The sequence below is a fragment of the Charadrius vociferus genome, unplaced genomic scaffold (assembly GCF_000708025.1).
Source record: "Charadrius vociferus isolate BGI_N301 unplaced genomic scaffold, ASM70802v2 scaffold126, whole genome shotgun sequence".
In the NCBI taxonomy this organism is placed as follows: Eukaryota; Metazoa; Chordata; class Aves; order Charadriiformes; family Charadriidae; genus Charadrius; species Charadrius vociferus.
This window is the reverse complement of record NW_009648894.1, coordinates 3,224,336-3,237,566: the sequence shown is the minus strand read 5'-3', so window position 1 is coordinate 3,237,566 and position 13,231 is coordinate 3,224,336. Positions and strand designations below refer to the sequence as shown.

Below are 13,231 nucleotides of genomic sequence, written 5' to 3'. Positions count from 1 at the left end.
TTAACCCGATATATCCCGGAATAATCAGATACTGGAACATATTGCTAGCATTCTTTTCCAACTAAAACTGTCAGGATAGTATGAGAAGAATCAGTTTTATGAATTCAGTGTTTGAAAGCTAAAAGTAGATCTCGGCAAGCTTCTGGAGCTTCAGAAAATTACGTGGTGGGTGCTCTGTCATTTGCTTTTTTGTAACTGTGGTCTGACAAATTAGACAGTCACAGTCCTGTCCGATCAGTCTGCTGAGAAAGTCCCCTTCAGTTTGAGGCAAGGCTCTTCTTGCTTAGATCCAGTTGATGACTTGGCACCAGAAATAAATGAATGAAAAGTGTTGATACGGGCTTACGGCAGGATTATGGTATGGACTGCTCAGGATGAAATACTGTACCACAGTATAATATTCTGCCTAATTCACTGCTTGCTGTCATGCCATGTATCCCCTCATCCCGCTCTCGTACTGGCTTTGGTGCTGGTGTGACACAGTGGTGAGCCATTTCAGCCTGTTAACTCACTGAAAGGAGAAGGGAGAACCACAGTAGATGTCCCTGTGGCTCAGCAAGAGCAAAGCACTGGCGGGGAACAGGGTGGGGGTGAGGGGAGAGGATGGTGAGAGGCACAGAGCAGGGATGCACCAGACCCACTTAGGCGGTCTTCAGCTCCCCACCTTAGTCATCACAGGACCAAAAAGATTGCCTTGATATTAGGTACAACAAACAAATTGTATGGAAAGTGGTTTTCAGGAAAAAATGAAAGGCCATTTTGAGAGCCCTTTGCCATTTCTTCTTATCCAGGCTTTAGGATTTTTGTTGTTCAGCTTATAGAAAAGCAGTCAAATTTAATTCACAAGGCAGCTGACTTAGCTCTTCCTTGCAATAACAAGATTTGGGTCAGAAAAGATTGGAACAATAGTGCTCTTTTTTGCTGAATTTGCAGTGCTTTACTTACAATGCAGAATTGCCATTTTACCTGTATTATTGGTCAGTCTCCTTCTGTTTCTTCTCTAAATCGCTGTGTATGAAAGGCCAGGTAAGCTGCTTCTGATGGTTTATTTAGAAACATGCACAAATACAAAGACAGTTGGGCAGATGATGTGCCCAGAACAACTTGGATCTCCAAAAATAGATGGTTTGGGTTTAGCGTCATGCTGATAGCTTTGGTTTCACCTGCATTTTTTTGGCTTTCTTCCTTCCTATCACTGAGTTTCTCCTTCATTTACTTTCTTTCTACAGTTCTTGGCTTTTTTTCCTGTTAACCTGTCAATGTCAGTGGGAATTTCCCTTAAGTTACTGTATTTGGAATACTGCAGCCTAGGCCTTATTCTCTTGGGTATAGGGAAGACAACACTGAGAGTCTGATTCACCTTTTTTGTTTCAGTTTTATTTCAGCTCCATAGACACCAGAGTAGGTATTTTTGATACACAGCCTTTGGGATGAAAGGACAGTCAGGCCTGTAATCCTCAGCAGAAGCTTACAACATGATGACTGTGCATCTACTCCGGTATCATTTTGGTTGAGACAGTCATGGGTTAAGTCACACTCAGAATCATTTCTGAGGCTGATTCTGTTTAATATCTTTATCAATGATCTGGACGAGGGGATTGAGTGCACCCTCAGTGAGTTTGCAGACGATGCCAAGTTGGGTGGGAGCGTCGACCTGCCTGAGGGTAGGAAGGCTCTACAGAGGCATCTGGACAGGCTGGATCGATGGGCCAAGGCCAATGGTATGAGGTTCAACAAGGCCCAGTGCCGGGTCCTGCACCTGGGCCACAACAACTCCATGCAATGCTGCAGGCTTGGGGAAGAGTGACTGGAAAGGTGCCTGGGAGAAGAGGACTTGGGGGTGTTGGCCAACACCTGGCTGAATATGAGCCAGCAGTGGGCCCAGGTGGCCAAGAAGGCCAGCAGCAGCCTGGCCTGTATCAGGAATAGTGTGGCCAGCAGGACTAGGGAAGTGATTGTCCCCCTGTCCTCAGCACTGGTGAGGCCGCACCTGGAATACTGTGTTCAGTTTTCGGCCCCTCACTACAAGAAAGACATTGAAGTGTTGGAGCATGTCCAGAGAAGGGTACCGAATCTGGTGAGGGGTCTGGGGAGCAAGTCTTATGAGGAGCAGCTGAGGGAACTGGGGTTGTTCAGCCTGGAGAAAAGGAGGCCGAGGGGAGACCTTAATCACTTTCTACAACTGCCTTGAGATGAGGTTGTAGCAAGGTGGGGGTCAGCCTATTCTCACTAGTGACAAGTGATAGAACAAGAGGAAATGGCCTCAAGTTACGCCAGGGTAGGTTTATATTGAATATTAGGGAAAAGTTCTTCACCAAAAGGGCTGTCAAGCGTTGGAACAGGCTGCCCAGGGAAGTGGTGGAGTCACCATCCTTGGAGGTATTTAAGAGACAGGTAGATGTGGTGCTTAGGGACATGGTGTAGTGGTGGTTTTGGCAGTGTTAGGTTGATGACAATTCTATGATTAAGTGCATCTTCAGCACTGCTACATGCCTGAGCACCTAACTTCAGACTCCAGTCAAAGACACCTTTACTTGAAATGTCTGTAAAATACCGGTCCTATGTTGTATGTTTCATACAGTATTAGTTTGTCTTGAAACTGAATATTGACATCAACATTAATTCCATTGTGCAAAAAACAGTGACTTTTTCCCCTACTAGATAAAACCATTGTTTTGTTCTTTTCTTTCTGTTTTTAAAGGTTTTGGCTTGTTTTATCTTGAATCCAATGTCTTGGTGTGGCATTTCAGAGAGAGGGGAAGGCTACCCACAAAAAACCTGCTGTGATACTAGTTTAATCTGTTCTGCTTTCCTTGGTTACTGGTGGTTCAGCACAAAACCGAGAGATTGTTTTGGAAGAGACCCTGACGTGCATTTAAAAAAGACACCATTGAAATGAGTCCCCACTCTGGAATGCTGAAAAGTGTTTGCAAGGAATCTTTCTTCTGGCTGTAGACTTTTGCACACTTTTCATAATAATTTCTTGCTCATCTTGATTATGTCTACAACCACATATTTATATGTCACACACATCCAAGGCTTCCTGCAGAGCACGGTTTGGGATGGAGAGGGAAAAGGAAATCAAAGTGTTTGGACTTAAATCCTGCATTGCCTAAAGGCAGAGATCTTTACTGGAGCTGTAAGACTGGGAGGTGAGTGACCATGCATTGTGGGCAGAACTTCCTCGGGATTGCCCTGATCTTCTCAAAGAGCAAATCCAGCCTGTAATCAGTTAATTATTTACATTGCAGATAGAAACTATCTTTAGGACTCCTATCATAGTTGCATACTTCCTTGTCTGTTAATGTAGATTTCTGTTCTAGAGGCTGAGCATGTTTTGATTTTTCCAGAAAAAGAAAATGGTGGTTATTTTTAGCACAAGCCTGCTTTCTAGGTTGCTGTTCATCACCATTTTGCTAAATGGCTCCTCACAAATTTGGCAGTAGGTTTTTGTCTCTGTGCTCTTAGGATATACATGTGTTGCTTTTTTTAAGAGTTGATCTAAGTCCTGTCAAATCCTTCCTAAAGGTATGGTTAAGCTGCTTCGGTTCATTAGCCATTTCTCACAGGTAATACACCTGCTACAAATAAATACGTTCATCCTGACAGTGACAGATAAGAAAAGCATGGCTTCTCCTTGAATGGCAGCACTCTTCATTTTTTTAAACTCAGATTCCCTAACTAATGAACAGAAAAATCTCACTAAATCAAACTTGATGTCATTATAGGTTAAACAGTGCACCCAGGGTTTTATATTTAAAATATTTGGGAGCCTTTCTAAAATTTTAGTGAACATAGGCATGGATTAGTGCATGAAATATAAAAGATTTCACATGGAAATAATGTATGGTAATAATTATATACTAATCAAAGAATCAGACTTGCTCCACATGAGGTGGAAAGTCTTCTGGGATGGTTAAGACTTCAGAAATAAATAAATTTTTTTGGTGGTATAAATGTGTTTGCCAGTTGCTCTTTCCAGTCTAGCATTATTTTCACTAATGACTTTTTTTCCTTTTCCATACCTGCCCTTTTATTAAAAACTGGATAACAATCTGTGGCTGGTTGTAAAATACAATTTTATAACATCAGGAAAATGTTCAGGAAACGTAATCCACTGATTTAAAAAGGACAAATCTCAAGCTAGCAACAGTATAAATGACTGATAATTCAGATGTAAATTTAGGGCCAGGAAAATATCTTCTGTCAATAACACTGTATATTTCATGTCGAAGTGTGTTGACAGATACAGGCTTATGTATAAAAGTCGCATCAAATTAAGTTTAAGAAACCAAAACTGAGGCTTTGTATTTTTTCTCTTCTTCTTTCCTTTTCTTCCCTCTCCTCAGCCTGCAGCGAACATTGCTATTAGTTCAAAGCGCTTGCACAGGTTCAGTTCTCACAAAAAGAGCAGCTGCTCACAGGCCTTGTGCTTATTGTGTGTCTTTCCAGCATTGATGGTTTGGTTTTTTTCTGCTAGCACCTTTGCACGTGCTCTTTGCTATTTGCTCACGTGACAGTCTATATTTATATTCTCTGCGAGGTAGAATGTATTTTGCATAAAAGTCAACAATCCTTATCCTCAGTCTCCAAAAAATTGTTCATACTACATAATAGTTCTCAGTAAGTAGGTGCTTTGCAAATATTTGATTAGCAGAGTAGCAAAGGAATGATAAGTGAAATCCAGCCTGCCTCTGCAGTGGCAGACCTCTAGAGCTGAACTAGTTGCCCTCAGCTCCACTTGGAATTAACACAGAGAAAGAGGTGCTTTAAGGGCATTATCTTATGGCCTGTTTTAAACACTTGACCATAACAAGATCAGTCTGGACTCAGTTTGTTGTTGACTAAATCTCCATCGTGATAAGTGCAGCTGAGCCTTATTCCTCAGCTCATGGTATTTCCATAGTCTGTTGAACTCTGCTTTGTGTGAGTATTGCTGCTCTGATGCTTTATTAATAGTTGCAAAAACTATTTACAACTTTAACGATTGCCTTAACTCTTAAGGCAGCCTAAAGTTAAATCCTGCGATCAATTTAACTCTTAAGGCAGCCTAAAGTTAAATCCTTCGATCAATGTACTATCTGTCTGGGGAAACCCAAAGTTTGCTGAAGGAAGATGGAGAAAGGAAAGTGAAGCGAGTGAGAGAAATTACTTCGGTCTCTGCTGTATTTCCTGTAAATTGGGAGTTACTAAAGGCTGATTTTGGTTGGAATAGACGAAGGAGAGAGGAGGTTAAGAGGCTGATGACAACTCAGTATGAACACTTCAGGTGCTTCTTGGTCAAGATGTAACTGTGAGCTAACAGACAACGGCAGTTTGGATCTTGGATTTTCTTTACACTTGTGAATTGGAACTGTTTGATAGCAACTGAAACAGCAACTGGTCTGAAAGTTAAGTAGCTGCTAGCGAAGCATCTCCTGGTTGTTTTAGGGGTGAACTGTTTCTTTTTTAGTAAAAACAGACAAGTAAACTGCTTTGGAAGTGCCCCCATCTCATCTAGTGAATGCCAGATTTGCTTTTGGTTTTACTGCTTGCCAGGAGACATTAATGTAAGCGGGGTACATAAGCGTACTGTTAAAAAGCACTTTGTTGCCAAATTCAGCCTGCCATTCAGATACATTAGTGGTGTAAGGAAGGAAGGCAATCTGTAATTCATAGTAAGGTAAAAAGCAAGTTACATAAATTTCTTTGTTGAAACAATTTACTTAATGTTTTGTATATTTTCCTCTTTATTGCACCAAATGCTTCCAATATACTTTTAAAGTGTTAACAACGAAGTGGATGTTTTACAGATAAATTACACTTGTAATTTTCCCTAGCTTCTATAAAACAACAAATACAGTAATTTGTGATCTCAGAAACATTTTTCCTTTAAGGACTCTCCTTTCAAAGAAAATTAAAATGACCGATTGTATAAAGATGGGATAGATGCTGTTAAAGAGCCACATAAGTATTTCAATAATTTTACTGCAAATGCATTTCTTCTCTCTCTCTGAGTGGAGCATTAAGTCCTTCTCATGGTCTGGACTTTTCACTTCGTCCAGAGCGCTCATTAAACCAGAGTTCAAATGTCTGGTGTGCTGAGACAGTCTCAGGAGCTGAAAGAGAGATTATTGCAGTGATGTTAGTTTTAGCAAATTGTTCCTTTTTTCGAAAGAAACGGAAAACCCTTACAGATGGTGACAGTTTCTGCTTTAGAGGTTCTGAAAGGGAAATTGGACAACTGTGGTTTTAATATAACACTTTCCATCATTTGCTCTATCAGGAGATTCTTTAAATATCAAAATGCATACTTTCTAAAGTTAAAGTTGTTCCTGTTTTGGCACTGGCTTTTTAATACTTTCCTTAGGCTGTAAGACCTGTATATATTATAGGAAGACAATATTATTGGTTTGCAGGGTACCACTAATCAACAGTAAATTCATCACTTAATGCTAACTTATTTCCTCAAGTATTTGCCTAATATCTGTTGTGGACTTTTATTTTGACTGTAACTTGACGGAGTTCATAGGAAGGAGATCTCAACAGCAATTAATGCTACTTCAGTTTGAAAACTTTGACCTAAATAAATCTCCACTGGTAAGGTTTGCCTTCATATTCAAACCTCGGTCAGAAACATCGTCTAGCTGCCTCTTGGGAGTATAGATTTCCCTAAACTGAACATAAGTGAGTGGAAGCTGTTTCTGTTGGGCACTCCTGAAAACCAGACCAGAAATACTCTAATGTGGGAACCCAAAAATCAAAGGAAGGTTGGGTGCTGAGGACACAAGTGCACCAGCCATGCTTCTAATGGCAACTGCTTTCTGGCAAGCAGAGCTAGTAGCCAGGAGCCGCTATGCATTTTCATTTTGCTTGCAAAACCATACTCCTTCCAAAACAGTTTGTACCAAATGTTTCCAGATCACATGAGATGAAGTAAGCTACAATGGCAAAAGTGCAATTTTTTGCTGGCACAAATTGGACCAACATTGTGGCTTACTGGTGACACTTTTCAAGTGCAGAGCTAACTCTAACTTCATGACAACCTGGATAAAATTAATAATTTCCAGATGGTATACCAAAGGGAAATATTATGAGAATACAGCATTCTGTATATATAATTTTCGTGTGTACTAAAACCTCAAAAGAAGTAACTCAGACATCTTTCTGGGTGGTACTAGTCCTTAAGTCCACCTTACTGTTGAGGAAACTTGGCTGCTTTCTTTGTGGGTTTCATCTGAGCTAGGCATATTCAGTTCTCCTTGACGTGTTTGATTTCATTAATGAGTCACCGAGAAACAAAACCTCTGCTTCTCAAGCAGGGGATAAGTTATCTCGATTCTTTGTGTATACCTATACATTGGTCCCTCTAGAGCTTATGCCATGACATTTGCACTGCAAGTGATGCTCAGGGGCCCTTGTCTTGGAGGAAAGGCAAGACCTCTCATCTCCTAGGTGGTGTACAAACAAAAATTAGTTCTTCCTTCTAGGTCTTTCAGTCCTGGGTCTGGTAGGCACATTCACTATACTACGGTTAGAGTGATCACAGTACAGCAGCATCTGTTTATCCATCATTCAGTATTTTAACAGAGATTAATATGAGGCTATTTTTTAATACGAGGTCAGTCACCAAGGGGAGCTGCTCAGGAGCCAGCCTGACCCGCAGCAGAGCCACAGATCTTTGCGCACAGGTGGTTTTCCTGAGGTAGGGGGACACCGGGGCAGCGGAGAGACCCACCGGGAGCCGGCAGCAAGATGGGAGGCGCTGATGAGGCCTGGGCATCACCAGAGAAACCATGACCAACCCCTGCCTATGAAAAGCAGCCCAGGGAGCACAAGCAACCAGGACCACAGTGGCCAGGATGGACAAACAGGGCTTGGGGCATCAGGCAGGGCCTGGCACGGCAGTTCATGCGAAAGGACACATGAGAAGGGTGCCTCTTTGAAGGAGGAACATTCCACTGATCAACCACCAGGCACCGTTCTGTGACCATCTGCACAGGTCAAGGGCACTCATCCCACCTGACCCTCAAGGCGGAATGGTGGGCGCTCGTCTGAGAGCAAAGGCTGCAGCTCAGGCTGGGGGGTCTGCACCACCCACCCCAGCGGTGGCTGATGCCTCCACCCAGAGCGAGCTGCTGAAGGGGGAGGTTGTGGTGCAGACCTCAGACTACAGGAGATGCCTGGACCTTTCTCCCGGGGCAGGGATGGGCAGCACACCTGCCTGCAAAAGGTGTGTGCAGGTGGAGAACCTCCTGCAGCAGAGGTTGCTGAGCTGCAGGAGGTGGCGAGGAAGCTGTGTAACATCAGGGAGGCTGAGAAGGACATAGATAGCTGGTTCCAAGCGCAGGCTGCAGTGGATTCACAGCTCACAGCCAAACAACTAAAAACTCACCCTCCGGCAGACAAAGAAGGAAGGGAGGCCAGTAAGACAGCATACTAGAAGCTTGTGGCAGCAAGAACCAGCAGGAGGAAAAGACTTCCCCCAAACCCCAGGGTGCCCTTGCAGAACAGCTCCACCACTCTGCAGAGTGAAGATGGAAGACCCATTGCATCAGGAGAGGCACTGGAGTAAGGCTACCCGATCTGCTCACTGTATAACAACCAACACAACCAAGAAAAGGCGATGGGTGATAGTAGTAGGCAACTCTCTTGTGAGAGGTATGGAGGCACCCTTTTGCCAACCTGATGCGCTCTCTAGAGAGGTGTGCTGCTTACCAGGGGCTCATATCAGGAATGTCACTGAGAGACTACCAAACCTTGTACAGTCATCTGACTATTATCTGCTGCTGTTGTTTCCCATGGGCACCAGTGATACATCCAGGAGCAGCTTGAGGTATATCAAGAAGGATTATAGAGCGCTGTGAGCAGCAGTCAGGGTCTCTGGGGCGCAGGCAGATTTTCAGCAGTCATCCCAGTAAATCGGAATGGGGTTGATAGGGCCAATCGAGTCTGGCAAATCAACAAATGGCTACAGGACTAGTGCCACAGACAGGGCTTTGGCTACTTAGACCATGGGACTGAGGTTGAGAAACCTGGTCTACTGGCGCCTGGTCCCACTTGTCAGAGAGGGGGAAGAGTGTCTTTGGTCAGAGGCTTGCTAAGCTGGTGAAGAGGTCTTTTAACTGGAGTTGCTGGGGGGGAGGAACCTCAATCCATCCCACTCCTACCAGTATGATGCCAATGCCAGTAACAGATGCCCAGAGCCTGGAGAAGGGTCACAGGTCAACAGCAAAGCACCTGGAGTGCAGCACAAAGGAGTATCAGCCATTCCAGCCAGTAAGTCAGCTTCATTGATGGCCCAGCTTAAGTGCCTCTATGCAAACACAGCAGGGCATAAGCAATCCAGGAGGTTCCTGGAATGCGTCAATGATAACTTCCTTCTCCAAGTGATAGGGGAGCCAATGAGGATAGGTGCCTTGCTGGACCTTGTTCTCAACAAACGGAGGGGCTGGTGGGGAATCTCAAGCTCAAGGGCAGTCTTGGCTGCAGTGACCATGAGATGGTGGAGTTCAAGATCCTTAGGGTGGCAAGGAGGGAGCACAGTAAGCTTAATACCCTGGACTTCAGGAGAGCAGACTTTGACCTCTTCAGGGATCTGCTTGGTAGAGGACCATGGAATAAAGCCCTGGAGGGAAGAGGGGCCCAAGAAAGCTGGTTAATATTCAAGGCTCACCTCCTCCAAGCTCAGGAGCAATGCATTCCAATAAAGAGGAAGTCAGGCAAAAATGCCAGGAAGCCTGCATGGATGAACAAGGGGCTCCTGGAGAAACTCAAACTCAAAAAGGAAGCCTACAGAGGGTGGAAGCAAGGACAGGTAGCCTGGGGGGAATACAGAGCAGTTGTCCAAGCAGCCAGGGATCAAGTTAGGAAAGCTAAAGCCCTTATAGAATTAAATCTGGCCAGGGAAGTCAAGGGCAACAAGAAAAGCTTCTATAGGTATATTAGTGACAAAAGGAAGATTAGGGAAAATGTGCGCCCTCTCCGGAAGGAAACAGGAGACCTGGTCACCCGGGATATGGAGAAGGCTGAGGTACTCAGTGACTTTTTTGCCTTGGTCTTCACTGGCAAGTGCTCAAGCCACACTGCCCAGGTCACAGAAGGCAGAGGCAGGGACTGGAAGAATGAGGTACCGCCTGCTGTAGAAGACCAGGTTCAAGACCGTCTGAGGAACCTGAAGGTACACAAGTTCATAGGACCTGATGAGATTCATCTATAGGTCCTGAGGCAACTGGCAGATGAAGTTGCTAAGCAACTGTCAATCATATTTGAGAAGTCGTGGCAGTCCGGTGAAGTTCCCACTGACTGGAAAACCCCCATTTTTAAAAAGGGAAAAAAGGAAGACCTGGGGAACTACAGGCTGGTCAGTCTCACCTCTGTGCCTGACAAGGTCGTGGAGCAGATCCTCCTGGAAACTTTGCTAAGGCGCATGGAAAATAAGGAGGTGATTGGTGACAGCCAGCATGGCTTCACTAAGGGCAAATCGTGCCTGACAAATTTGGTGGCCCTCTACAATGGCATTACAGCATCCGTGGATAAGGGAAGAGCAACTGATGTCATCTACCTGGACTTGTGCAAAGCATTTCACACCATCCTGCATGACATCCTTGTCTCTAAATTGGCAAGACATAGATTTGATGGATGAACCACTTGGTGGATAAGGAATTGGCTGGATGGTCACACTCAAAGAGTTGCGGTCAATGGCTCTATGTCCAAGTGGTGCCCAGTGATGAGTGGCATTCCTCAGGGGTCGGTACTCACACCAAGCTGTGTGGTGCAGGCAACGCGCTGAAAGGAAGGGTTGCCGTCCAGAGGGCTTGCAGGCTTGAGAGGTGGCCCTGCGCCAACCTGATGAAGTTCAACAATGTCAAGTGCAAGGTCCCACACGTTGGTCACAGCAAGCCCAAGCACAAATACAGGTTGGGCAGAGAATGGATTGAGAGCAGCCTTGAGGAGAAGGATGTGGGGGTGTTGGTGGATGAGGAACTCAACATGAGCTGGCAATGTACACTCTCACAACCACATCCTGGGCTGCATCAAAAGAAGCATGGCCAGCAGGTCAAGGGAGGTGATTCTGCCCCTGTACTCCACTCTTGTAGGATCCCACCTGGAGTACTGCATCCACCTCTGGAGCCCCCAGCATAAGAACATGGAGCTGTTGGAGTGGGTTCAGAGGAGGGCCACAAAGATGATGAGAGAGCTGGAACTCCTCTCCTATGAGGACAGGCTGAGTGAGTTGGGGTTGTTCAGCCTGGAGAAGAGAAGGCTCTGGGGAGCCCTTATGGCAGCCTTTCAGTACTTAAAGGGGGCCTACAGGAAAGGTGGGGAGGGACTTTTTATCAGGGAGTGTAGTGATAGGACAAGGCGTAACGGTTTTAAACTGGGAGAGGGTAGATTTAGATTAGATAGTAGGAAGAAATACTTTACTCTGAAGGTGGTGAGACACTGGAACAGGTTGTCTGGAGAAGCTGTAGGTGCTCCATCCCTGGCAGGGTTCAAGGTCAGGTTGGATGGGGCTTTGAGCAACCTGGTCTAGTGGGAGGTGACCCTGGCCATGGCAGGGGGGTTGGAACTAGATCTTTAAGGTCGCTTCCAACTCTAACCATTCTATGATTCTGTGATTTTTAGTACTGGCAGATAGATATAGTATGTTATTTTAGAATGTGTATTTATTTACTTTTTTATTTGATGGTATTTGTGTTAGTAGTTGAGGTCAGTTGAACCAACCAGGGCCATATGAGTCATGTTCAGCCCATTGAGTTTACACATTGTGGTCTAAAATATTTCTTCTTAACCTTTTTTCTTTTTCTTTTTTTTTTTTTCTCAGGAGTATGACTAAAAAAACAACATGTTCCTCATGTTGTGCCAAGGGCAGCTCTCCTGAAAATTGGCTTTAGTTGATCTGTCTTGCCTTCTGGGCTTATCTACTACTAAACAGTAGAAGTGGGAGGGAGACAATACGGAAAGCCTGAAGACAAGAAGACATTATTGCACTGCTGGCAGCCTTCCTGTGTTTGAAGCCTGCAAAGAAGTCTTCAGTCTAAGGAAGAAAAACAAAAATGAGCATTGGAAAGATAATCTTCCTAACTGAAAGTTCAGCAGAGCTTTTAGTTTCGCTGCTGTTTGAATTCAAATTTTGGAGTTTGGGATATAAAGTCTGCTGGCTGATAAAGAGCTTATTGATAATCTGAAGGTCATACATAACCGCAACTGTAAGCCTAGGCAGAGATAGGGTGCACTTCAAAATTTATTAATTGCTTCAGACTTTGAAGTTCTACAAACCTAGCCTTAAGTTTTTCTTTTTATACTTACAGTCACTGGAGTAAATGTATTCTATCTGGGTGTCCAAGATAGGATACCTCTGTTTTGCATTTGATAAATAATGCAGAACTTGGCATGAGTTTTCTTTTATATTGAGACAGTAAATATACCTGGGAAAAATTTGTAAATATTGAAAACTTGTCATACAGACTTGACTTAGAGAATGACAATATTTTAAGACTTAAAAAGAAATCTAACTGCTTTTGTTTTCAAGGATGTATACTTTTTCGGTCTTGCTGAGGCTTAGTCATGGCAGTTCTTAGCCAAGCATTCAGGTTTATTTAGTTTTCTTCAGTACTTCTTAGCAGTTGTATGTATTCTTGCTGTGAATAGATAACATCCTATTTACTTGGGAATTAGAGAAATCTCATCTATTGAGATTCCAAAAGGTAGCACAAGACAAAAAGAAGTCAAACAAGGCTTTCCTTAAGTGAACCTGTAGAGCTGAGGCAGAAGACTAGTGAATTTTAAAGCAGAAGTTTAAATTTAAATGAAGCTTAAATTGATAAGCAACAGGGTTTTGTTAATATGTAACCGATTTCAATTCTGTTTTGCATTTGTATTTAATGAAGTGAGTACTGTCTTTCTTAGTAGGAAGGTATGCTGTATGCCCGTCTCCTCTGAAGACTCTTGACAGTGGGCTGGCAGGCAAGAGTTTGTTTTTTAACAGATCCTGTTTTTTTAAATCACGTTTGTCAAGTTCTATCTGATAAATTGCAAAGCAACACATTAAATGGGCATTCTTTTTCCTAAGTTAAATAAAACAGCCTTAAATATCCGGGATCCACAAAGTGGAAAATGAGTTAATCAAAGCAATTTTTTTTACTTGACATCATAATATATTTTTTTTGAATAAAGGAAGTATTATCTGAAGACTATAATCAATTCAACTCATGAACATACCTTAAGATTTCAAAACTAGATCTCATCT

General features: G+C 43.6%; 1 protein-coding gene across 1 annotated transcript in view; it reads left to right on the top strand.

Moving 5' to 3' along the window:
* Positions 1-10,627: 10,627 nt before the first annotated feature.
* PIP4K2A (phosphatidylinositol-5-phosphate 4-kinase, type II, alpha) overlaps positions 10,628-13,231 on the top strand; it is a 67,224-nt gene continuing 64,620 nt past the window's right edge. Inside the window, exon 1 of the mRNA XM_009887134.1 lies at positions 10,628-10,632. The gene's annotated coding sequence lies outside the window, so the exon portion shown is untranslated. The remainder of the gene's footprint in view (positions 10,633-13,231) is intronic.